Below are 23367 nucleotides of genomic sequence, written 5' to 3'. Positions count from 1 at the left end.
CTGATGGCGGTGAGCAGCATCTCACCCTCAGTGTCTGGGTCAGGGAGCCCAGAAAATGCTTCCGCCAGAGGGACTAACTCCACTTTCAGGTAAGAGAAAGAAGACTTTGGCTCTGCAGAAAGGGCTTGTGTTGTGGCCTAGTAGACTGTCAATCAATCTGTGATTCCTTCCTCTCCTGCTCAATGATCCCAAAGTAAAGAGTATGCAGCTATCAAGATATCATTTCATCAGTCCTGTTTTATGATCTAGGAAATTGTCCCAAAAAACTGTGCTTTGTTAAATTAAACAAGGAGAAATGAAGAGTGTTGCCACCTTATTTACCACAGGATCTGTCTTTTAATTTACAACTTAATATTGTCATTGAAGCTGAAGTGGGCGAAGAGAAAGTTATGCCATCTGTCACCTTGCCAAAAAGGTTTATGGTAGCAATAACTACAGAGCCAATATTTCACACTACCTGCATAAACATTGTATTAACTGCAACAAATTCAACAACATTTCTGTCATCTAACATTGCAATCCTGCTATACATTATCAAAGTCCTTCTGAGTTCTGTCATCCACAGAACAATGAGGTTAGACCAATTTATTAATTGCCCCCAAATGTCATGAAACGGTTGTGATTTCAATTGACAACCTTTTGTGTGTTGAATTGCTAATGGCTATCTTTTCATTTGTCAATATAATTCCAAAGTACACTGGACCAACCACATAAATATGTGATTACAGGCAAAATGCTGTCTAATCTGCATGCTCTGCTCTGATATTCCATGCACAGCAATTGTCCGTGAAGCACCAATCGCACCACTGATTTCTGGTTTCTGTCCGTGACATGCACAGTTTTCATTTGCCTGTTCTGTAGGCCAGGACGATTTGGATCTCACACAGTCTAGCACCTTAGCCCAATCTGTCACCACCATATGTGGGCCCACCAGGGAAGCAAGGATTTCCTGACAGGATCACGAAGGGATCATCAGAGCACGCAGGCCTCTCCAATGTGTCAAGGTAGCAATTCATCGAGGGATCTGCTTGAGTGGCACCCCATTCTGCTACCTGAAACATTCACTCCCTCCACTACAACAGCACAGTGGCAGCAGTGTGTACCACCTACAAAACATACTGCAGAAACTCTCAAACTTCCATCGTGAGCACCTTTCAATTTCACAACCACTATCGTCCAGATGGAGAAGGGCAGCTAATGCTCGGAAAAACCTGCAACTTCAAGTTCAGTTTCATTGCACAGGCCTGGCTTCAACCTAAATCTATGATTCTTTCACTGTCATTGTGCTGAAATCCTGGAACTCCCTCAGTAACAACACTGTGGCTATATTATGAATCCGTGTAAGATTCTGTCATTCCGTTTTTTTAGATTACAATCAGTCTGACCACTGTGGTGCACAGTCTTACACAGTGCAGCTCACGCCTTAAATGCATTATCTGGGCCGACGTGACACCAATTGTTAAAGTTCACTTGAGAATGTAAGTTTTAAAAAAGTTTAGCAATTTATGTATGAAAGAACTGAAACCAACACGGTCATTCTAAAAGATGAGAGACTTAACAAACAATCCAGATCTTTTTCAATGTATAATTTCAGTTACATCACACTGTAACCTTTTGCTAAAAATTCTGTGTCTCATGATCTTATACTCCACAACCATCTGATGAAGGAGCAGTGCTCCGAAAGCTAGAGCTTCCAAATAAACCTGTTGGACTATAACCTGGTGTTGTGTGATTTTTAACTTTGTACACCCCAGTCCAACACCAGCATCTCCAAATCATGACTACTGAATATTGTAAGCTTTACATTTTAACACGCGTTTTTTTCTAAAGACGACATACAGCAAACAAATGAGTGAAAACATAAATTCTGTATGAAATAATTCTGTAACTGCCTGGGAAGTCTGGCTGGATAATCTGCAACCTCAAACAGGATCATGTAAGTCACACCGACTGGATGTTAAGGAAGTTTTTAAGCGGGCATTGGATAGGTATATGGAGGATAGTGGGTTAGTGTAGGTTAGGTGGGCTTTGATCGGCGCAACATCGAGCGCCAAAGGGCCTGTACTGCGCTGTATTCTTCTATGTTCTATAAGCTTCAAAGAAAATAAATTCAAAGGGGAAATGCACTGGAAACTGAACCATAATCTCCCGTGAATTACCTCAGACTGTGAACAGCAGGAGAGAAGAGAAAGTATTCTGGGTGATAGGCGGTTTGAGTTTTCCCTTTCTCATGGAATGTTGGCCTTCATTTCAAAGGGTTTGGAGAATGCAAGTAGTGAAGTCTAACTGCAACTATACATGAGGCTGGTGAGACCACATCTGGAGTCCAGTTTTGATCCACTTATTTAAGGAAAGATAAATTTTCATTGGAGGCAGCTTAGAGAAGGTTCACTGGGGTGATCTACAGTATGGTGGGATTGTACTGTGAGCAAAAGCTAAACAGGTTGGCATGCTACTTATTGGAGTTTAGGAGAATGAGAGGATATCTTATTGAAACGTATCAGCTTCTTAAGGGGCTTGACAGGGTAAATGCTGAGGGGATGTTTCCCCTCATGGGAGAATCTAGGACCAGAGGGCATGGTCACAGAACTAAAGGGCATCGACATACAACTGAGATGAGGAGGAATTTCTTCTCTCAGGAGGGTTATGAGTCATTGAAACTCCTTGCAACAAAGAAGGCAGGAAAGTAGAAATGTGGAGTGTTGGATCAGCCATGACCATATTGAATGGTGGAGTAGGCTTGATGGGCTGAATGGCCTACTCTTCGTCCTATTTTTTACAGTCTTTCAAGAAGAGACAAGAACATGGGTTAAAAGTCAGTTTCAACCCTGGTCTGTATGTGCCAGTGTTTGAAGGTGCCTGCTGAGTGTTATGGGCCAGGCCAGATCCCCTCAGAAAATTTCAAGAAAGGAGCCCAGACCCTAACTTTGCTCACTGTTTTAAGCAGGTGTCGAATTGATATTCCAGGAGAGATGTAGCTGACCCAACCACTTAGTTTTAAATAAAACAGAATTTATTTGCAAGATTACCACCTGAAACACAAACAAAAGAGAACAGAATACAGAATAACCTAACTGTTTAAAAACCCAGTTGACTTGACTACAACTTAATGATGCTGTTCCAAATACTTGCTACATCCTGATAAACACCTCCGTGGAAAAAAGAAATAAACTCAAACACAGGGTCTTACAGGTTGGACTTGCTTCTTTGAGCAGCGGATTCAGAAAACTAACTGCTTGCTAAAACCAAACCAAACCAAACCCTGAACTGGGAGAACTGGCCACTCCCCTTTCATTGTCCAAGTGTTTTTTTTAACTTAACGGCTTCTCCAAGGAGAGAAACCCAGACATTTCAGAACCTGTGTCTTAATGATTCCTCTGAAAAAAAAATCAAAGACGATCTAATCCTGTTAAAAGAGCAGCATCGTTGCACGAGGGTCACAGCTGAGAAAATCCCAGGATATCCCAATGCTGCAGGTAAAGAAACAAAGGCTTTTTCAAAAGGAAAGGGGATAAATGACTTTTAGCAGCCTGCACAGCCTCTCGGAACAAATGCTCAGCAACTAACATTAGAGCTACCAGTCTCACCCAATGTAAAACTGTACTATTCCATTGGGTACTCTGTAAGGAACTTAGAAACTGAACCAGATATCATCTTATACTTTTCTTTTGTAACCAACTGTTGTTTTTAACTTTTGTAACATGTGCATTGTATAGTTGTTTCTTCTCATATTTAGTAACTAATGAACACACACCTTTGTTAACCTAAGAAAGCCTGGTTAAATTGGCTTCATTTAAAGCAGAAATTCATTTGGTCTGAGAGAAGGGCACCTAAAAAGGAAAGGATCTTTTTCAATCAAATCTTCTTGTGACCAAGGTGGGCAGTGGGATAGTAAATAATGAAAGGGAGTCACTTCATCCCTTCTGAGCAAGGAGGTCGGCAATCTGGGTTTCCCAACAGGAACCAGGATAAATTAGGGAACCTCAGTGGCAACTGGTCACAACATTCAGTTCATAGACTGCTTTCACAAGATTTCTTAAAACTGCACGTTCTCAACTGACCACAGAGCAAATTATATTTAGCTTCAAACTGTAGACTAGAACAGGATAAATTTGAGGTCTCAGAGTTAAGGAAAGGTGTCTCCTCTTGCAGGTGAGTCTAGAATTTGGAGGTACTGTTTTAAAATTAGCGGACACCCTCATAGGACAGAGATGAGATTTTCTTTCCTTTCAAAGGGTTGTATGACTTTGAAATACGGTTTCAGAAGACGATAGACATAGAATCATAGCATCCCTACAGTGTGGAAACAGGCAAATTGGCCCATCACGTCCACGTCAACCCTCAAAAGGGCGTCCCATCCAGACCCACCTGCTACCCTTCCTGTGGCTAATCCACCAAGCCTTCACACCTCTGGGCATGACAAGCAACTTCGCATGGCCAATCCACCTCATCTGCAGATCCCTGGACAGGAGGGTCAATGAATATTTTTGAGTGATATATCGAATTGTTGTCAGGTCAGGGGATGAATGTTTATCGAGGGTACATGTAAATGTGGAATTTGAAACACAACCACATTAACTGTGATCTCTTTGGCAATGTCAGCCCCAAATGAACAGTTCACTTCTGCTCCCATTTCAAATGCTCATCTGCTCACATTTATCCTGGGTGTGTAAAATAGAATTCAAAGTCTGGCAAAGATTGCCAAGTGCCCATGAACATAGAGGCAATTGCATCCTGCCTGTCTACCTTGGACTCCAGCATCTGCAGTATCTTTGTCTCTTTGGTTTTTCCAAGGCCAGTCATTATGTCATACAGTCATTAAGGCAATAAACCCCATCCATCTCTTACCTCCATCAAAGATTTTCTTGGTTGTTTCTTCTCCCCAAAGGCACTTGATTTTACCACAAACAGCAGGTGGCTTGCAACACACACTCTTTAATAAAACCCTGTTTCGCCCAGAACAAGTTCAAACTGTTCATTTTCTCTGCAGTCTGTAGTACTTTTTTTTATTTGAGAACTTGTTGAAAATTGGATTTCAGTGTCCCTTTTGTGAAGGGTTTCATAGAATCACGGAGTCGAAGCAGGCCATTCAGTCCATCACCGACCCTCTGAAGAGCATCCCACCCAGACTTACCCCTTTGCCACTTCCCTGTAATCCTGCATTTCCCATGACAGTATGGACAATTTAGCATGGCCCAATCCACCTACCCTGCACATCCCTGGACACTACAGGACAATTTAGCACGGCCTATCCACCCAACCTGTACATCTTTGGAGTGTGGGAGGAAACCGGAGCACCGCAAGGAAACCCACACAGACACGGGGAGAATGTGCAAACTCCACACAGAGGCTGGAATTGAAACCATGTCCCTGTTGCTGTGAGACAGCAGTGCTCAACATGGTTCCACCACACCCCTGGTTGAATGTTTTTTTGAAAAGATGAGAAAGTAATTTGGAATAGGGAACTAAAGACAACTTCCAATAAAGCATGTGACTAATGTTAAATCGTCTGTTACCTGTCCAGTTACCTGGAGAGTTAGTTGGTGAAGTGTTTCTAAAATTGAACTTCAATGGTATATAGAAAGACAGATGGTCACGGGCCACGATCAGGCTGAGCTCAGAAGAAGCAATGTTGTCTTTGCAGGCGGGCAGGTTTTTTTCTCCCCCATTGGAGAAGTCTTTGGGGTGAGATGGTTAATAATATTCTGCTGATTGCAAGAATTACAAAGAAGCCTCCAGGCCATCAGAGCTGGAAGGAAGTCTTAAGAGTATTGAGTAAAGGAGTCGGGAGGTCATGTTGCGGCTGTACAGGACATTGGTTAGACCACTTTTGGAATACTGCGTGCAATTTGGTCTCCTTCCTATCGGAAAGATGTTGTGAAACTTCAAAAGGTTCAGAGAAGATCTACAAGGATGTTGCCAGGTTTGGAGGATTTGAGCTAAAGGGAGAGGCTGAACAGGCTGGGGCTGTTTTCCCTGGAGCGTCAGAGGCTGAGGGGTGACCTTATAGAGGTTTACAAAATTATGAGGGGCATAGATAGGGTAAGTAGACAAAGTCTTTTCCCTGGGGTGGGGGAGTCCAGAACTAGAGGGTATAGGTTTAGGGTGAGAGGGGAAAGATATAAAAGAGACCTACGGAGCAACTTTTCCATGCAGAGGGTGGTACCTGTCAGGAATGAGCTGCCAGAGGATGTGGTGGAGGCTGGGACAATGACAACATTTAAAAGGCATATGGATGGGTATAGGAATAGTAAGGGTTTGGAGGGATATGGGCCAAGTGCTGGTAAATGGGAGTAGTTAAGGTTGGCGTATCTGGCTGGCATGGATGAGTTAGGCCGAAGGGTCTGTTTCTGTGTTGTACATCTCTATGACTCTCTGCTTGTGCGGTCCATGGAGCGGAGCTTGAAAGAGTAATTTGATACAGAAACGAAAGTGCTAATACAGGAAGAGTACTGTAAAAGATATTGCTTGGAAAAGGATTGAATCTTCCCTTTTGCTGTTTATGTTATGATCTTTCCATATTATCACTTGTAAACTTTTACTTTTGATCATTAACCTGAGTTCTTTCATGAAGAGAACATTGACAGTCCCATGCAAATGTGTTCAGTGTCTGATCATCATTGTAACCAAACTGCAAGAATACACTTTGGATCTATCAAGCCAAGTTTCACTTTTGTGAAGTGTCTTGTCTTGTCCAACAGTACTATCAGCAGGAATCATAACAATTAGAGTACTTGACCTACACAGTGCAGGAAGGGTTACATAAAACAGAACAGCTCCTCAACTTTGCCTTTTAATTGCTCCCAGTTCTGTGTGGCTTGTTCACATGTTGTGGCCCTAATTTTCAATCCTTTTCTCGTGCTCAGGTTCAATGCCCTGTTGCTGGAGTTTAATCAGTGTTTATTACAATTGGTATGCTGAATATTTTCACCAAGGGAATAGATTCCAACAGTCCATCCAATGTGATGCTCAGAGATATACAGTACATTCAAAGTAACAGAAGAAGCCCATTCAGTTTTCGAATCCTAGAATCCAGACAGTGCAGATAGAGGCCATTCAGCCCGTCGAGTCAGCTCTGATCTTACCAAGACCATCCCAGTCCCCCACCCCATCCCATTATCCTGCATTTAGCATGGCTAATCCATCTAACCTGCACATCCCTGGACACTACAGGCCAATTTGGGAGGAATCTGGAGTATGGGGCAGAAACCCCTGGCAGACACAAGGAGACCACCCAATCCCACACAGTTCCTCACCAAGGCTGGAGCTGAATCCAGATCCCTGAAACTGTGAGGTAGCAGTGCTAACTACTGAGTCACTTTGCCACTCTCACACATGGACAATACTTCAGTTAGATCATGGCTGCTCTCTAGCTCACCTCTTTATTGCGTATTGTTCCCCACTGCTTGATACCCTGACCTAACAAATGTCTCAATCTCAGTCACAAAGCTTTCGTTAACCTCTAGCATATACAAGCATTTCAACAAGAAAGAGTTCACTTCTGGATGACCTTTCTGTCATTTTAAAGTTTACTCCTTTGGTTGGGACTTACTCATCTGAGAAGACAGCTTCTTGTAACTCCTTTCTTCCACGTGGAGGTGTTACATTTTGGGATTTGGGACCACAGCTACATCATATAAGTAGTCCACCATTCAATAGGAATTTTCAGATAGTTTATTAAGTGTGTTAAGGAACAACAGAAATGTATCATTGAGGGTGGTTCGTTTGTGGAATGAACCACCAGAGGAAGTGGTGGATGCAGGTACAGTTACAACATTTAAAAGATATTTGGACAGGTATATGAATGGGAAGGAGAAAGTGAGGACTGCAGATCCTGGAGATCAGAGTCGAGAGTCTGGTGTTGGAAATGCACTGCAGGTCAGGCAGCATCTAAGGAGCAGGAGAATTAACGTTTCGGGCTCCTCATCAGAAATCATGCTCAATCCATGAAGGGCTCCTGTCTGAAACATCAATTCCCCTGCTCCCAGATGCTGCCTGACCTGCTGTGCTTTTCCAGCACACCACTCTTGAGGAATAGGAAGGGTTTCGAGGGATATGGACCAAATAGAGGCAAATCGGACGAGTTTAGTTTGGGGAACTTGGTTGGCATGGATGAGTTGGACCGAAAGGTCTGTTTCTGTGCTGTATGACTCTATGACTAATTCGACTGAAAAGATATACAACCCACAACTGAATGAAGAGTTGGAGGCAGCAGCCTTGTCTTCAGCTGAAGAGCTCCTTAGATCTTCTTCCTCCTTTCCTCGTCTATGTTCCATACGAAGGAGGAAGATGTCTGGCAAGCTCTTCCACCCAATGAGGATGGATTTATATCCCATATTTCTATAATTTGGTAATTTATTGAGTATTACTTAACCATTTGAATCCTTTTAGCCAATGGACACAGGACAACTATTCATGCTGTCGGAGTAACATTAACCCATTGCCCACCCTGGGTCAAGGTCAGTTTACAACATGTAAGAGCACATCCTTCTGTTTAAGGGCAGCAGGCATCAATGGCCTGATGTTACCTTGAACTTATCTTTTGTTTTTCTTTGTTACAGATTGTTTCTATTTGGACATGCAGGTAGAGAGGTTCAAAGATAAACCAATTGAAGGTTTCAAGCTTGGCAAAAGGTAAATCAGAAACTGGGGTTCTACTTTCTAACAGAGAGGAGCTGGAGATGGTAACATCCCTGTGTGTCTGTGCCCTTGTCCTTCTGATGGTGCAGCTTGGGTCATGGGTTTGGAAGACAATGTTGAATCTGGGTTGCACTTTCTCCCAAGCCTGGGCACCCTTTCTGAAGAGCGGTGTGCACTCCTGCATGCTGCTACTCTACACAGGGTCTATCAAAAACTCTGTACAACAAAGTGTCACTTCCTCAAAGAGTTTCCAGGATCAGTACAAGAAAATACAGTGGTGATTTATAACCATGCAGCAGACTTGCTGAATCCACGATTAGAAATGTTGCAACACCAAGGCACGTTCAGCCTCAGCAGAGATTGTCACCAGCAAGGATCGACCCTGAAGTGATTTGTGTGGCTAATTATTCGACAGTCAGATTAGAATAGACAGTAGTGGCGCATGTTTCAGTACTTTTATGCCCTTCACCTCTCTACCTGCATAATTTCTGTCAAATCAGCAAATTTTCAGTGTCATGAGACTAACATTAGTGCTATTAAAGCAAATTACTCTCTTACACTACCAGACCAGGCTTATACAACAACAATATCCATTGCAAGTACTTGTATGTTCTGAAATCGGATTTGCATGCACTTTATCATCAGTTTGAGCCTGATAACCTTGTAACTTGGAGGGAAGAAAATTTTAGAATAAACTAATAAATAACTTTTAATTTACCTCCGGATCAAATCATTAGCTTGAAAACATAGAAGATTCCATCATGTCAGTTTAGTAAAACGCTCTATCCTTGTACTTATAGGGTCAAAGAATCAGCAAGATGTTTGTCCCTCTGACATTTGGGAAATTACCTTTCTGAGCAGGGAAGAATAATGGTAAAATCCGTACCTTTCAGCTGCAGCATTCATTGTGACAGGACATTTTGATTTATGAGTCCAATTCCCCCATAACAGATACTTGGGCAAGTTATAAAAGTATTTTTTTCCCTTTATGCAGCTTTTATCGCAACTGTGGGTGATGAAGTGATTGATGATCTTGCCTCCATCGTCCTTGTATTTTTAAATTTAATCCTGCAGCAACACGAGAGTCGAGTGCAATTTATAAAGTGGATGTTCATGGTACAGAAATCCTAATATACTTTCCTCTAGTTGATCTGCACCACTGACAGATCACAGTTGGTTATGAACAATGTATGGGGCTTAGCAAACTTCTTCCATTTAGATTAAGAACACTTCAAGTCAACAGGTCACCACTGCATCTTACAGTACCGGAAGAGGCCACTCAGCCCATCATTATAGTGCTGTCTCTTTAAGAGTATCATAAGAAATTGGTGCAGTTCCCTTCAATTTCTGGAGCTGTTATCACCATGATCTCTTCTCACACCTTTTGCTCTTTATCCTTCGATACCTTCACTCAGCAAAAAAACATCAATTTCAATCTTGGAAATAGTCAGTGGAATCCCCACCTCACGGGTTTTCAGGAGAGAATGTCAGATGTCCACTCTGAAGTATCTCAGAGAAGCTGACATGACCTCACATCCACCCTCCATCTTTGTCAGACCGTCTTCTACTGCTTGCTCATTTAACCATTCAATCTCTCGAACTGATACATGTCTCACTATAAAGATGCTTCTATACAGACATCAGGAATAAAAGAATGACTAGAGTAAGATTAGAGCCAATCAAGGATAGTAGTGGTAAGTTGTACGTGGAGTCAGAGGAGATAGGGGAAGTGCTAAATGAATATTTTTCGTCGGTATTCACAATGAAAAAGACAATGTTGTCAAGGAGAATGCTGAGATACAGGCTACTAGACTAGATGGGATTGAGGTTCATGAGGATGAGGTGCTAGCAATTCTGGAAAGTGTGAAAATAGATAAGTCCCCTGGGCCAGATGGGAATTATCCTAGGATTCTCTGGGAAGCCAAGGAGGAGATTGCAGAGCCTTTGGCTTGGATCTTTGTATCATCATTGTCTACAGAAATAGTGCCAGAAGGCTGGAGGATAGCAAATGTTGCCTCTTGTTCAAGAAGGGGTGTAGAGACAAACTTGGCAATTATAGACCAGTGAGCTGTACTTCAATTGTGGTAAAGTGTTGGAAAGGATTATATGAGATCGGATTTATAATCATCTAGAAAGGAAAAAGTTGGTTAGGGATAGTCAACACGGTTTTGTAAAGATAGGTCTCATAAACCTTACTGAGTTCTTTGAGAAGATGACCAAACAGGTGGATGAGGGTAAATTGGTTAATGTGGTATATATGGATTTCTGTAAAGCCTTTAATAAGGGTATTGTACAAAATACGGAGGCATGGGTTTGAGGGTGATTGCGCAGTTTGGATCAGAAATTGGCTAACTGAAAGAAGGCAGAGGGTGGTGGTTGATGGGAAATGTTCATCCTGGAGTTCATTCGGGCCGGCACAATGGCTCAGTGGTTAGCACTGTTACCTCACAGCGCCAGGAATCTGGGTTTGATTCTAGCCTCGGGTGACGGTCTGTGTGAAGTTTGCACATTCTCCCTGTGTCTGCGTGGGTGTGCTCTGGTTTCTTCCAGAGATGTGCAGGTAAGGTCAATTGGCCATGCTAAATTACCCATAACGTTTGGTGCTTTAGTCAAAGGGTTACTCTTCGGAGGGTTGGCATGGACTTGTTTGGCCAAATGGTCTGTTTCCACCATGTAGGGAAGTTAATCATTATTAGTGGGGTACCATAAGGAACTGTTTTGGGGCTACCGTTGTTTGTCATTTTTATAAATGTCCTGGATGAGGGCACAGAAGAATGGGTTAGTAAATTTGGAATGACACCGAGGTTGGTAGAGTTGTGGATGGTGCCGAAGGATGTTGTAGGTTACAGAGGGACATAGATAAGCTGCAGAGCTGGACTGAGAGTTGGCTATGGAGTTTAATGTGGAAAAGTGTGAGGTGATTCACTTTGGAAGGAGCAACAGGAATACAGAGTACTGGGCTAATGGTAAAATTCTTGGTAGTGTAGATGAGCTGAGAGATCTTGGTGTCCATGTCGATAGAACCCTGAAAGTTACTACCCTGGTTGATAAGGTTAAGAAGGCAAAGGGTGTGTTAGCTTTTATTGGGAGAGGGATTGAGTTTTGGAGCCACGAGGTCATGTGCAGCTGTACAAAACTCTGGTGTGGCTGCACTTGGAGTATTGTGTACAGTTCTGGTCACTGCATTATAGGAAGGATGTGAAAGCTTTGGAAAGGGTGCAGAGGAGATTTCCTAGGATGTTGCCTGGTATGGAGGGAAGGTCTGATGAGGAAAGGCTGAAGGACTTGAGGCTGTTTTCATTAGAGAGAAGAAAGTTGAGTGGTGACTTAATAGAGACATATAAGATAATCAGAGGGTTAGGTACGGTGGACAGGGAGAGACTTTTTCCTCGGATGGTGACGGTGAGCACGAGGGGGCATAGCTTTAAATTGAGGGGTGATAGATATAGGACAGATGTCAGAGGTAGGTTCTATACTCAGAGAGTAGTAGGTGCCTGCAACAGTAGTAGACTCACTGACATTAAGGGCATTTAAATGGTCATTGGATAGATATATAGATGAAAACGGAATTGTGTAGGTTAGATGGGCTTCAGATTAGTTTCACTGGTCAGCACAACATCAAGGCCTGAAAGGCCCGTACTGAGCTATAATGTTCTATGTTCTATGGCAAGGTACTCAAAGTGATACTGTGAAGCAGCACGGTCTACTCAGAGAAAATCACTGAGCAACTTCAGTGTAATCAATCAAGTCTCTCTCCATACATCATAGAACCCCTACATTGTGGAAGCAGGCCATTCAGCCCATCAAGTATATACTGAACCTCTGAAGAGCTTTCCATCCAACCCCACCCCATCACTGTACTTCGCTGGACAGTCACTGCAAGTTAGCATGAACAATCCTGCACATCTTTGAAGACTGGGAGGAAACCAGAGTACCCAGAGGACCACATGCAGGCACAGGGATAATGTGCAAACTCCACACAGACAGTCACCCAAGGTTGGAATCAAACCTGGGTCCCTGGCGCTGTGAGGCAGCCATACTAACCACTGAGCTACCACGCTGTCTTAATAGTGTAGACCAATGTAGATGTAATGCTGTAATATAGCTGGGATTTGTTAGCTTTCTTGTGTATGATAAACATATTAATCGAACAAGATTGACAAAACATTAATGTGGATTCGTCTTTGGAAGATCACACCAGATAGATCATTTTCACTTGGCGATGAAGTATAATACACCAATCTCCATGCTGCTGCTTTCAAGCTGCCTCCGAGTTAGAACACTACAAATTTCCACACTGTATTCACATAGTAATGACAACAGTACTTTTTGACATGCCCCTTTAAAGTTATCTGCACATCCTTCATCAAAGAGCTAAAAAAAGAGCTCTGAATATCATCAGTGTACCCACATTCATGGTGATTAAAATAAAAATCAATTCCTCAAAAATTACAGTTGCTGTCATTGGCGACGTGATGGCTCAGTGCCTGGTTCAGCCATTCCGATCACTTAATCTGAGCAATCAACATCTTTTGTCCACCAGCACCCTACACCCAGCCACAACCACATCCTCAACCCATTCCCCCACGCCCCCCCCCCCCACCCCGCCAACTATCACATAAACGCTTCCACCTGCACGCTTCACTTCAACTCTGATGAGGAGTCATCTAGACTTGAAATGTTTGCTTGATCTCTCTCTCTCTCTCTCTCCCTCCATGGATGCTGCCTGACCCGTTGTGATCTCCAGCATTAGTTTGGCTGGTGTCGTTTTCCTTTTAGCAGGTAAGATGATGGCTGCCATGACACAATGGGCTGAAAGGCCTTTTCTGTGTTGTAATATTCTATCCCTCTGTTGCACTAGGAGTGCTGGTGCAGATTTTATACACATATCTCTGGAATGAGATTCAATCCCAGACAGTATGTCTTGGAGGACAGACAGCTCTCTGAGCACAGTTTTCACATTGTGTTTGGGAATAGTATGAGACAAGTACAAGGCTTTCATTGCTTTTCAACGTATTTGTCACTTTTAGATCTGAACCTGCCCTGTTACTTTAAGTCTAATGGTGAGGCACTCCCTGTGGGGACAAAGGCAGATCCAAATAAACTTGCAAATTAATGAGGTAAATCAGGAAGTAATTATAAGTGTAAATTTCAGGCTGTGGATCAATGGCTGGGTTGCTTTCTCTTTGTTGCAAGATCGATTGTTTGTCTATAACCAAGTGTGACCTTTCAAGTGTGATGCTTGGAATGGGATTGGTACAAAGTAGATGTAAAAACATTCAGACTCAATTTCAAACCTGTCTCAGGATTACTCAGGAGTATTTCATGACTTACTACTTTACAATGTTGGAAACATGATGAGCCTATACCTCTCATTGTTACACCAGTGTCTTTAACCAAAAATAAGCACAATGAGAATGGATCGCAGGACTCGAACCGACCTGCATCTCAAATTCACAACCTCAAGAAGAACAAGGGGCGTAGACACTCACCCCCTTCTCACAGACAATTAACAATGGACAGGAGCACTCAATGCCAAGTTCAATTGCTTTGGGTCCTTTATAGGAGCCTGATGAATAGCCCACAGAGAGCCCAGGCCTCATTTCAAGATCCACCTGATTGTGTCTCTGAAGTGGTGCATGAGTCCTTGAAGGTTTGACTGAGAAGGAAAGATCAGCCATTGACTGACTTTGAGCTGGAGAGCCCATAGACAATGTGGGCCTGGTATCATGGCTGCATGGAAAGTTTGTCCCAACCTTGAGAGTCATCACCTGCATCTTTTTCCAATTATTTTTCGAAAGTGACTCAGAAATGCAAGTCTGCACACAATGCTTATGACTATAAAGAGTCCTTTTACTCCTTCTTGCCAGGCTAAGGTTCATTTTGCACACTGCCTGATCTTAATGCCATTTTTAAACATTCATTTGCAGGATGTGAACATTACTGGAAAGGACGACACTCTTTGCTGATCCTTGCTACTCCTTCAAGAAGGTGGGTGTGTGCAATGATTGTGGTGAGGTAACCCAGCTAGACCTCAAAGAACATGAGTTCCGGCGCTGGACGTTAACCTGGTCCAATCAGGGAGCCCTGGCTGACAGCTCTAATAGCTGACTCTGAAGAGGCAGTGCAAGACACGATGACTGTTTATATGTCAATAAAAGGTGACTTGGCGTTAAAATACCGGTCTCTGTGGTGTAATTCCAAGGTAGATCTTCTTGAACTATGCAATAATGGTGTGTTGCAGTACTGTTAGGCTAGATGTTGGAAGATTTTGAGCCACAGACAATAAATATGTCCAAGGCAGGATAATGTGTGTGCTGTACATCTCTATGTGAGTTCATGACAATGGAGTATAAGATTGTCCTTTGTGGGAGCTTCCTTTGCACAGTCTGACTGCCACCTTTCTGACATTCTTCACAAAAATACTTCACTGGCTACAAAGAGCTTTGCAAAGTTCCACGCTTATAGAATGTTTTGTAAAAATATCAGTTATTTCTCAAATTGCCTTGTGGAAATACAATTTGGAATGTTTCACCCTGTGACAGGGGAAAATTAAACATCGTTCTGAAATTGTAAGTTCTTCTTTCACTGAAAGATGTAGAAACAATGTTGGTTCTTTTAAAGAATGAAGTGATGTGTTGAATCCAGTGGACTGGAACTTGTGTATGCCAGAAGCTGTATCGAAATATGCAACATCTCTGGGAAAAAGCCTTAGTCAGCAATATTTTGCATCTGTCTTTACCAATGAAGCAGATGTTGCCAAGGACAGGGTGTCAGATGAGGAAATTCAGTTGCTACAAGGGTTTTAAAAATGATAGGAAGAAGGTGTTGAAAAAGCCATTTATATACATATAGTTGGTAAGGGACTGGGATCTGATGAGAACTTCCAAGGACATTGAAGGAAGTGAGAGTGGAAGTTGCACAGGCACAGGCACTGGCAATAGGAGAGATGATGGCCTTATGGCATTATTGCTGGTGTGTCACTCTAGAGACCCAGCAAAATATGCTGGAGGCTTGGGTTCGAAACCCGTCATGGCAGGTGGTAGAAATTGAATTCAATAAAAATCTGGAATTAAGGGTCTAACGCTGGCCATGAATCAATCAACTGCCTGAAAAACTCATGTGGTTCACTAATGTCCTTTTGGGAAGGAAAGTGGCATCCTTAACTGTTCTGGCCTACATGTGATTGCAGACCCACAGCAGTGTGGTTGACTCTTAACTGCTCCCTGGGCAATCAGAGGTGGGCAATAAATGGTGACCTAGCCAGCAACAGTCACATCCTGTCAATGAATAAAAACAAATCTTTCAATCTGGCCTGGAGGTGTTATCGAAGGGCTGGAGATTTGTTAGCATTCTACCCCCATTGTCCAGCAATCACAGACCAGTCGATTTAACTTCAAGAAGTCGTTATTTGGGATAAAATCAATAGTTACATGGAAAAATGTGGGTAAATTCAGAAGAATTATGGAGGTTTGTTAAGGGAAAATCATGCATAACTAATTTTCTGGAGATTTTTGAAGAGTTAACAAGAGGAATGATGAGGCCAAAACTGAGGATCTGGTGTAGATAGACATCTAAACAGTGCTCAATACAGTCGAAGAGATTAATGAGGAAAATTATAGGTCATGTGGATCCAAATTTGGATAATGGATTGGAAACAGTGAGAAAAGACTAATGATTATTTTTCAGGAGAGGGCAAGGTTTGTAGTGGAATTCTCAGGAGTTGGTATTGGGACACACAATTCCCTGATATATCTAAATGATTGTGCTTTTTAGGTTCATGAAACAATTTTAAAGTTTGCAATCAACAGAAAATTTGGGAGAACTGCAAACTGTGAGGAAGACAGTGTGAAAATTCAAAGGGACACTGACACATTGGTAGCGTGGGTGAATATATCGAAAAGTATGAGGGAACACATTCTGGTACAAAGAACATGAAGAGTCAGTACAGACAGACAGACAGACAGACAGACTTGTGTGTACAATGTGCATAAGCCATTAAAGGTACGAGGACAGTTAGAGAGAGCAGTGAATAAACCAGCTTCATTAGGTTCTATTGAGTGCATTGGATGATTCTTTAAATAGGAGTAAGATGCAGTGTTACAGGAAGAAATCAGGAGATTGGCATGAAGTTAAAATGCTCAGAGAGCCAGTGGAGACATGATAGATTGAATGACCTCCTGTTGCATTGTAACAATTCTGCGATTCACTCCTGGTCATTTTCTTCAAACTATATCCTTAACTTCAAACATTATAAATGTTGGTCGACCTGTAAGTTGTACCTGTTATCATAAGGTGAGTGATATACTGCAACTTAACAAAGGTTATAGAGTTTTCTGGGGTTATACATGTGGTCGTGGTTATCAATTGCTCTTGTGTTTTTGACAAAAGCCTTTTAGGGGAACTTAGGAATTGAAACATAATTAAGCTTTGAGTACTATTTCAGGAAGAGAGTCTCAATGTAATTCACTTGAATTTGTTTGGTGTGACATACTGAGATGATTTCACCCAGCACAGCAGGAGATTATCTGACCTGTAATGCCAGAGCTGGCCTACAAAATAAAAGTGATCCATTGGTCCCTCTCTCCTCCTCCATGTTTTCCCCATAAATTGCAAATATGACCACAGGACATAGGAGCAGAAATTAGGCCATTCAGCTCATCGAGTCTAATTCACCATTCAATCAAATTTCTCAACCCCAGTCTCCCACGTTCTCCTAGTAACCCTTGATCCTCTTGATACTCAAGAGCCAGTCTATCTCCATCTTAAATATACTCAATGACCTGGTCTCCAGTATTCTGTAAGTTCCAGTGAGATCCCCCCTCATCCTTCTAAACTCCATCCAGATCCCTCAAATGTTCGTCATACGTTAAGCCCTTCATTCCTGGGACCATACCCAAGAACACGCTCCAGGGCCAGTATATCCTTCCTGAGATATGGGGCCCAAAACTGTGCACAATACTCAAATGTGGTCTGGCCAGGGTGTTATAGATCCTCAGGAGTAATCCCTGCTTTTATATTCAAGTCCTCTCAAAATAAATGCCACCATTGCATTTGCCTCCTGACTACTGACTTAACCTGCAAGTTTACCTTGAGAAGATACTGGACTAATTACTTCACTAAATCCTTCCAAGTCTCTTTGCACTTCAGACTTCTGAATTTTCTACCCATTTAGAAACTAATCCATGCTTCTATTCTTCCCATCAAAGTGCATGACCTCACACTTTGCCACATTATATTCCATATGCCACTCTTTACCCACTCTCCTAACTTGTCCAAATCCTTCTGCAGCCTCCCCACCTCCTCAATGCTAGCTGTCCCTCTACCTATCTTTGTGTCATCTGCAAAGTTAGCCAGGATGCCCTCAGTTCATTCATTGAGGTCATTAATGTATAAAGTGAACACTGAGCCTTGTGGAACACCACTTGCCATCTCAGTTTTATCCCACTCTCTGCTTTCTGCCAAACAGTCAAGCTTCTATCCATGCTAGCACCTTGCCTCTAACACCATGGGCCCTTATCTTACTCAGTAGTCTCTTATGCAGGACCTTGTCAAAGGCGTTCTGGAAATTCAGGTATATAACATCCATTAGCTCTCGTCAGTTTAACCTGCTCATTACTTCCTCAAAGAGTTCTAGAAGATTTATCAGGCATGACCTCCCCTTGATGAAACCATGCTGACTTTGCCTTATTTTCCCATACACTTCAAGCATTCACAAATCACGTCCTTCACAACGGATTCCAGAATCTTAAACACGACCGAGGTTCGGCTAATCGGTCTGTAATTTTTAGTCTTTTGCTTTACTCCCTTTTTAAACAGGTGTCACATTAGCGATTTCCCAGCCCTCTGGGACCAATCCTGATTCTATCGATTCCTGAAAGATCACCATTAATGCCTCCTCTATCTCTTCAGCTATCTCCATTAGAACCCTGGGGTGAAGTCCATCTGGCTCAGGTGATTTATCCACCTTCAGGCCATTCAGTTTTACTCACACCTTCTCCTTGGTAATGGCCACTGTACTCACCTCGGCCCCCCTCCCTCTCTTCAATTTTTGGGATATAACTCGTGTCTTCCACTGTGAAGACTGATGTGAAGTAATTATTCAGTTAGATTAGATTCCCTGCAGGGTGTAAACAGGCCCTTCGGTCCAGCAAGTCCACACTGACCCTCCGAAGAATAACCCACCCAGACCCATTTCTGTCGAACTAATGCACCTAACATTATGGGCAATTTAGCATGGCCAGTTCATGTAACCTGCATGTCTTTGGACTGTGGGAGGAAACCCACACAGACACAGGTGGAATGCGTAAACTTCACATCGACAGTTGCCCAAGGCTGGAATTGAACCTGAGTCCCTGGTGCTGTGAGGCAGCAGTGCTAAACACTGAGCAACCGTGCGGCTCAGCTCCGCAGCCATTTCCTTGTCCCCCACTATTCTCTCTCCAGCATCATTTTCCAGCTGCCCAATGTCCATTGTTGCCTCTCTATTGCCCTTTATATATCTAAAGAAACTCATGCAGTCTTCCTTTATATTACTGACTTCATGTTTTCTTTTAAAATGTTTATCCATTTCCGTTTTATAAGTTAGAAATGAATCTGTTCTCAATGCCCTTTCAAGCAGTGTGCTCAAGGTCTTTGAATAAATAGAAGAAATATTAATAATTTAAGGAATACAAAATATTAATTTGAAATATCTCTTAATTGTCAATTCTTGAGTTGTGGCAATGTTGTTATTTATAGTGCATCTCTACTCGCCCATGGATGTTGCAATTGGGCCTTCTCGAATCTTTCCTCTGGTGTGATGGAACACTGTTTTCGAGAACATTTCATTTAATCATAGGGCCACATGTGTGGAATGGCATGGTCCTTGTGTGTGAAGGCAAATCCCTTCTGTAATGGCAGAGTACTGGTGTGCAAGGACACAGCTTTTCCTTTATGTGTAACAATGAGGGTCTTCTGTTTATTCGCTTGGTCCCCATGTGTATTTCAGACCAACTGCTGCACGAGCAATGTGCCTGATGATATGTCCTGCCTGTGTTACATAAACAGCGAGTAAAAGATCATGACTCACGACCTGGGTTTCAACTGAATGATTCATAAAGCAAAAGAACTCAAATTAAAATGGACAACTTTGGATAAATGCAGCATTTAAAACAAAAATCAATAACAAATTTTTTTATCAACGGTTCAACGACTAACTGTCAGCAATAATAATCCTTTGAAATGGGGTAGCAGTGAGTGGCTGAGCGGGAGAGCGAAAATCTTGTTTCTGTGATAGAACGTTTGAAATTTCACTGCTGTTTGTAAAAACTGAGTGCCTCACCTCATTCTGCCCAATAATTAATCATTAAAAGAAGCTAAATTTAATATTGCATTGGATGTGCATGAATTACTTAGACTTGCTTTGACAGGCTGTTGCATTGATCATGCATATTGCAGAGAGTGGCCCTTTGGCCCACTGCAGAAAGACTTGCCTTTCATTTCCTCATAATCAATCAAGTGAACAAAAAAGGCCTTTCTGAAATGAAGTCACAGTTTCAATCTAGGAAGGACTAGTCTAATTCCTGTGTGGGAAGATCCCACAAACAGAGAATGTCTGTTTTACTAACGTTCATTGGGAACATGTCGTTAAAAATAGTACTGTGGCAAACTGTCCACCTGAAACAGCAAAGAACCGGGGGGGGGGGGGGAATTGATGACTATGTCTGCTATGTCTGAGTTCTTTGCCTGAACAACCCAAAATCGGAACCGTTTTTTTTTCCAAACTGTGAGTAAATCTTAAGTTATGAACAGGAAGATCAGTTACTTGTGCCTGATTCTGCACAGGGCAGAAAGCACAAGAGGTAATTCTGTCAGAATCTGTGCAAAAACAGCCTGTCCATAAGAAGGTCAGTGGAGGCATGATTTGCTCCATTGGTTAGATGGCCAGTGAGTGATGTTCCTCAGAGATCAGTGTGGAGACCGCAATTGTTCACAATTTACAGATGATTTGGAGTTGGGGACCATGTGTAGTCTGTCAAAGTTTGAGGATGACACATAGATGAGTGGCAGAGCAAAGTGTGCAGAGAACTATGAAATGTTTTAGAGGAACACAGATATTTTGAGTGAGTAGGCAAAGGTCTGGCAGATGGAATACAATGTCAGTAAATGTGCAGTCATCCATTTTGGTAGGAATAACAGTAAAAAGGACGATTACTTCAATGGTAGACAATAGGTGCAGGAGTAGGCCATTCTGCCCTTCCAGCCTCCACCATCATTCATTATGATCATGGCTGATCATTCTCAATCAGTATCCTGTTCCTGCCTTATCTCCATAGCCCTTGATTCCACTATCCTTGAGAGCTCTATCCAACTCTTTCTTAAATGAATCCAGAGACTGGGCCTCCACTGCCTTCTGGGGCAGAGCATTCCACACACCCACCACTCTCTGGATGAAGAAGTTTCTCCTCATCTCTGTCCTAAATGGCCTACCCCTTATTTTTAAGCTGTGTCCTCTGGTTCGGGACTCACCCATCAGCAGAAACATGTTTTCTGCCTCCATAGTGTCCAATCCTTTAATAATCTTATATGTCTCAATCAGATCCCCTCTCAGCCTTCTAAACTCAAGGGTATACAAGCCCAGTCGCTCCAATCTTTCAACATAAGATAGTCCCCCCATTCCAGGAACTAACCTTGTGAACCTATGCTGTACTCCCTCAATAGCCAGAATGTCTTTCCTCAAATTTGGAGACCAGAACTGTACACAATATTCCAACTGCGGTCTCACCAGGGCCCTGTACAGCTGCAGAAGAACATCTTTACTTCTATACCCAATCCCTCTTGTTATGAAGGCCAGCATGCTATTAGCTTTCTTCACTACCTGCTGTACCTGCATGCTTACCTTCATTGACTGGTGTACAAGAACACCTAAATCTTGTTGTACTGCCCCTTTACCTAACTTGACTCCATTTAGGTAGTAATCTGCCTCCCTGTTCTTGCCACCAAAGTGGATAACCACACATTTATCTACATTAACCTGCATCTACCATGCATCTGTCCACTCACCTAATCTGTCCAGGTCACCCTGTAATCTCCTAACATCCTCCTCACATTTCACCCTGCCACCCAGCTTTGTATCATCAGCAAATTTGCTAATGTTAGTACTAATACCATCTTCTATATCATTAATATATATTGTAAAAAGCTGCGGTCCCAGCACTGACCCCTGCGGTACCCCACTGGTCACCGCCTGCCATTCCGAAAGGGAGCCGTTTATCACTACTCTTTGTTTCCTATCAGCCAACCAATTTTCAATCCAAGTCAGTATTTTCCCCCAATACCATGTGCCCTACTTTTGCTCACTAACCTCCTATGTGGGACTTTATCAAAGGCTTTCTGAAAGTCCAGGTACACAACATCCACTGGATCTCCCTCGTCCATCTTCAGAGTTACATCCTCAAAAAAATCCAGAAGATTAGTCAAGCATGATTTCCCCTTCATAAATCCATGCTGACTCTGACCTATCCTGTTACTACTATCCAGATGTGTCATAATTTCATCCTTTATAATTGACTCCAGCATCTTTCCAATCACTGAGGTCAGACTAACCGGTCTATAATTTCCTGCTTTCTCTCTCCCACCTTTCTTAAAAAGTGCTATAACATTAGCCACCCTCCAATCCTCAGGAACTGATCCTGAATCTATCGAACTCTGGAAAATAATCACCAACACATCCACGATTTCCCGAGCCACCTCCCTCAGTACCCTGGGATGTAGACCATCAGGCCCTGGGGACTTATCAACCTTCAGACCTAACAGTCTCTCCAACACCAATTCCTGGCAAATATAAATTCCCTTAAGTTCAGGTCCTTCAGCCACTGTTACCTCAGGGAGATTGCTCGTGTCTTCCCCAGTGAACACAGATCTGAAGTACCAATTCAACTCTTCTGCCATTTCTTTGTTCCCCGTAATATATTCCCCTGTTTCTGTCTTCAAGGGCCCAATTTTAGTCTTAACCATTTTTTTGCCTTTCACATAACTAAAAAAGCTTTTACTATCCTCCTTTATATTTTTGGCCAGTTTACCTTCGTACCTCATTTTTTCTCTGTGTATTTCCTTCTTAGTAATCCTCTGTTGTTCTTTAAAAGCTTGCCAGTCCTCCGTTTTCCCACTTATCTTTGCTATGTTATACTTTTTCTCTTTTGACTTTATATGTTTCTTAACTTCCCTCGTCAGCCACGGCCACCCCTGCCTCCTCATAGGATCTTTCTTCCTTTTTGGAATGAACTGATCCTGCATCTTCTGCATTTTACCCAGAAATACCTGCCATTGTTCCTCCAATGTCATCCCATTGAACTTTGGCCAGCTCCTCCCTCATAGCTCCATAGTTCCCTTTATTCAACTGAAATATTGTCATTACCGATTGTGACCTCTCCCTTTCAAATTGCAGATTGAAGCTGATTGTATTATGGTCACTACTTCCCAATGGCTCCTTCACTTCGAGGTCCCTGACCAATTCTGGTTCGTTACACTATACCAGATCCAGAATTGCCTTCTCCCTGGTCGGCTCCAGCACCAGCTGTTCTAAGAATCCATCTCTGAGGCACTCCACAAAGTCTCTTTCTTGAGGTCCAATACCATCCTGATTCTCCTGGTCTACCAGCATGTTGAAATCCCCCATAACAACTTTGCGACAGGCCAATTTCAGCTCCTTATTTAACCTACACCCTACATCCATACTACTGTTTG

Source organism: Chiloscyllium punctatum, chromosome 35, assembly GCF_047496795.1.
Source record: "Chiloscyllium punctatum isolate Juve2018m chromosome 35, sChiPun1.3, whole genome shotgun sequence".
NCBI lineage: Eukaryota > Metazoa > Chordata > Chondrichthyes > Orectolobiformes > Hemiscylliidae > Chiloscyllium > Chiloscyllium punctatum.
The sequence above is the reverse complement of the archived record's forward strand: the minus strand, read 5'-3'. Positions refer to the sequence as shown.